At 40.7% G+C, this 4,344-nt stretch overlaps 1 long non-coding RNA gene across 3 annotated transcripts; it reads left to right on the top strand.

Annotated features, from left to right (window-relative positions):
• The first annotated feature begins 769 nt into the window (after window positions 1-769).
• LOC103462203 (uncharacterized) lies at window positions 770-2,804 on the top strand. 3 transcript variants are annotated; one of them, XR_533297.2, is made up of 4 exons: window positions 770-1,071; window positions 2,070-2,156; window positions 2,269-2,380; window positions 2,479-2,804. It is a non-coding gene; the product is annotated as an uncharacterized LOC103462203 (long non-coding RNA). The 3 variants fall into 3 exon arrangements; XR_533296.2 differs by having other exon boundaries at window positions 2,091-2,380; XR_533295.2 differs by having other exon boundaries at window positions 2,070-2,380.
• The last annotated feature ends 1,540 nt before the right edge of the window (window positions 2,805-4,344 follow it).

The following is a 4,344-nucleotide window of genomic DNA, read 5'->3' as shown; positions in this document are numbered from 1 at the left end:
GTGAGTTCGGCCATGACCTGTCCTAACAACCAGGATAGGTCAAGGCCAAACCTTGAGACATTTAGGAAAGTTTAGAAAACATGATGTCAAGGTTTCACCATCACAGGCAGATCACCTGAAAACGAGATGAAATTAGTTATGCATTACCTTAATCTCCCCTTATTAAAGAGTGGCAAGATAGTAGCCATTTGTCCCACATTTAGCCACCAGCCACCTAGGAAATGATGCAGTCAGTTGAGACCAAATCTAAACTCAAGAACAAGTAAAAAGTTGACGTCTCAATGGGACCGTCTGGTCGAGACAAACCATGAAAAGACCGACCGCTTCATTCATGGTGAAAGGTTGCTCTACAAAGCATTGACATAACAATGTTCAAAATGTATTAATTTGAAAAGCAAGTAAACCTCTTCCATTTCAAAGATCAGGCCTTACTTAGTGCCGAAATGTCAAGTGTTCATTGAGGAGGCCACTGAAAAATGATCCCTTTATTTCAACATCGAGTTTTCAGCAAAGAGGTTTTATATTTGGAATAGAAAAGTTTCACATCAACGAGGTTCAAGAGCTTACAAATTAAATGGCCAGTATTATGTTACCTCCAGTTGTTGCATATATCAAACATGACTTAAAAAGAATTTGACTTCACAGTTTAATGGGCCTCTGTCTCTTTAAGAAGCTCCTGCTCTTTCCGACAGACCTGCAGGAAGTCAGGACAACGGTGCTCTTGTATTAACCGTTTAACGTTTTTTTTTTTTTTTTTTTAGGAGCACAGTAAAAAATGCTGGGTTATTTTCATAACCCAATTTCTGGGTTGAAGCTGTTGGGTCATAGGTTGGGTTAGTTTGACCAAATATTGGGTCAAAATTCATAACGCAAGAGTTGGGTCAGAAATTTACCTGGAGGTTTACAGCTTGAACACTTCTGTTGGGTCAGGTGTCGGGGGTAGATTTACCCAATCGGTTGGGTTAAAGACGAAACTTGGAAGAAGCCACGCCCCTCTTCACAAGCCTCCATTTTCAACAAGACTGTGAACGTTGCATGTCGGACTTCTCCTCTACTTTGAAATAAGACATGGTAAGTAAAAAGAACATAAAGTTTCAACGTGAATAGAATTTTATAAATAAATAGAATTTTTTTCAAACATGTTTGATATTTATTTTTATGGTTATTTAAAATGTTTATTACGGTAGCTTGCTCTGACAAAGAACTTCGGTGTTGCTACCACACGGCTGTTGGGGGGGAAAAAAAAGATGAAGGGGAAGGGCACAATTTGTCAAGTAAACTAAGTTCAGTTGTTTAATATAACCTCAATCATATTTGTTCGTAACTTAACATGTTAAAATGTTTAAAAATCGATTTAGTTTTAAAAGGAATGATAGCTGACGGTTTGTCCGGGTGCAATATGCGCGCGCATCCTCAGCGGGCTTAGGCGACAACACCAACAGTAATGGCGGAGGAGAGCCAGCAGAGCCATTAATAAAGTGGGTATATTATGCTTTTTGAAAATAAAAATAACTTTTGCAAAGTTATTATAAATTAGTTGTGTCATTTATAATAACTATGTGCTCGGCTTATTAACATATAGCTTAATTACAAACATGCTCGGACGGTTTCGGACTTATCCGCTCCCCTGCAGCCGCTGGCTCGTCTCGCCCGCTCTGTCAGTTGACCGGGTCATCGGGTGCGGCTCGTTAAGCCGAGAGAGAACGACCGTCTCCCGGCACATTGCTTTCAAACTCCCGCTGGCTTTCCGCAACGAGTTAAAAGCAAAAATAAGACTATTTAATGTTAATGTTTGCTAATTTTATTATTATTGTTAATTACAAATACATTTATTTAAAGTTAGTGCAGAAAGTTATTCAGCACTAACTTGGTGTTTAAGTTAAGTTTTACTTCCAAATTAAATTATATGTGTTATTTTATTAAGTGCTATATTTATTTTTAGGAACATAAAAATTACTCTGAACATTTGAAATTGCTGGCTAATTACAAGTTATTTGCAGTGGAGACAGCTATAAGATTGAATTAAGTCATTCTTAAAGTTTGATTTGTGATTTTGTCTTTTCTGATAGATTTTGTAATTTTACATCCAGGATCTTCAGGAGAATTAAGCGAAACCCAAACTCTTCGTTCTCAACAAAGACCTTCTGTATGGCCAAGTACATGAGTCTGCTCCCTCAAGGAATTGAAGGTCAGAAGAAATGTTCTCTAAAATGTTTTCATGCTGTCTAGTTACTGAAACATTTTAACACTAGCTTATGTTTGATACAGAAGAAGATGTAGTCCTGGAGCTGCTGCCAGTACTCAGCCCCACTTACACATTTGGGAGAAGTTTCAGACCCATCAACCTGGAAGTTCAGAAGGCTTCATTGATATCCAGCCTGTAAGTCAACCTTCATCTCTGAATCATGCTCCAATTGTTTACTGTTTAAATAAGTGCATCACTAATGGCCTGTTTTTTCTGTCTTCTCTCTCCATCAGGTTGGGACAAACCTGGTGACGCATCTACAAAATGTGACAACATGGAACCCATATGTCCTCATGCAGGGAGACTGGCAAAAATGTTAAAGTGTCGTTAAAAATGCTCCTTGTTTAATGGCTGAAAGTTTTACTTGTAGTTTGTTTTAAAACAGACTTTTTACATGAAATGTTTTCTAATGTGTAGTAACAGATACTTCTGGAGTTGTAGCCAAATGAGTTAAAGTGATTTAACTATATGCTTTTGAAACAACTTACTTATGTTTTGTAACTTTTGTAAATGAAATCTGCTGGCTATATATATGTATCACGTGGAAATAAAAAAAACTTTAAATTCAGATTGTTTTTAATCCTGTTTTTATATAGTGAAATTTAAAATAAATCTCTTTTAATTTTAACCCAACTATAGTGGTACAATAACCCTTATGTTGGGTTATGAGTTTCAACCCAATTTTGGGACAATTTAAACGAGTCAATTTAACCCAACGTTTGGTTAGTTGCCATGACCCAATGTGCTGGGTCAAACCCTCAACCCAACCCAGTTGAGTTAAAACAACCCAGTGTTGAGTCGGTCCATATATGACCCAGCGCTGGGTTATGAATTGGGTTATTTTTAACCCAGCAGTTTTTACTGTGAGTGTTTGCACTGAGAAGCAGCTGGTATAATGAGCTCAGGAGATGTGCAGTCCCACCTGGTGTTTGCTAATTGCTGCTGGCTAGTCTGAAGGAGCTGAGTGAGAAAGTCCCTCACTCAGGAGATTAAAAGATTTCTCAAATATGCATGAAAGAATTGAAGCAACACGGCAGGCATATTTTTGATGAGGGAATAACATTACAACATGATGTAAAGCTAAAAAAAAAAGATTTTACATAACGCTGCCCTTTTAAGATGAGAAGAAAAATACAAAAATAGAGACTTTGTAAGGGATCTCACGATGCAGATCCGTTTAAACTATAAAACCGAGTCCATCATACCTCTACCACCTGCACACCCCCCCTCACGTGTCACGTGTCACCTCATGGTGACACGTTGACTTCATCAGAAAGAAAAGGTCTGCTGGTGAATATTTCTTTTCACACTCAATGATCGGCAGGGGAAATTGAGTTCATCTTCATCGAATTGTGTCACTCTGAAACAGTTTGAGCTGCTGAGAATCTCTGTATGGAGAATATTTAAGGCTCTGAACGCTCTGAGAGAAAGCGAACTCCCCCCGGCAGGCCGTGTGTGTGTGCGTGTGTGTATGTGTGTGTGTGTGAGAGAGAGATAGAGAGAGATCCGGGGGCCCCGGAGCCCTCTGAACCGGCTCACGCTGAATAAGAGCCCCAAAAAGAGGTGACCCGGGCTCTTTGAGTGCAGGTTAGGAGGGGACGGGGATGCTTTCGCTCCGCGTTTGGCCCCCTGACCCGCCGTCCGACGGGCCGCCTTGGCAGCTTTTGAAGCCCAACATATTTATTTGCGACGCGCTGAAGAGAGAGGGCGGAGCGGCTGTCAGAAGAAAGTCATCGCCCCGCTGACAGCTTCATCTGCAGATGAAGGGCGTCGATGACAGGCACACAATGTCGCTGCGTCAGTCAGCCGGGAGCAAAGGACTGTCATATGCGGACATGCTGGGAACCTCCCCTCCGTTCCCCTCTCCCAGAGTCGCCTGACTATGTCAGGAGCATTTCTTTGGCCCTTTTTTTTTTCTCATCTACTCGGCGTATATAATACGGGGATGTCAGACGGGGAACATGTGGGAACTCTCTGCTGCACGGCTGACTCAGCTTTTGTTCTGTCAGTCAGAGGACTCAAACAGAAACAGCTCTGTTAACAGCGGATGTGTTGGCATTCAGCTTTAAATGGCTCAGATTTCACTGTGCTCAGTTTTT

The sequence above is a fragment of the Poecilia reticulata genome, linkage group LG3 (genome assembly GCF_000633615.1).
Source record: "Poecilia reticulata strain Guanapo linkage group LG3, Guppy_female_1.0+MT, whole genome shotgun sequence".
NCBI classification, from domain to species: Eukaryota; Metazoa; Chordata; class Actinopteri; order Cyprinodontiformes; family Poeciliidae; genus Poecilia; species Poecilia reticulata.
Note: the sequence above shows the minus strand (reverse complement) of the source record. Positions and strands in the feature narration are given on the sequence as shown.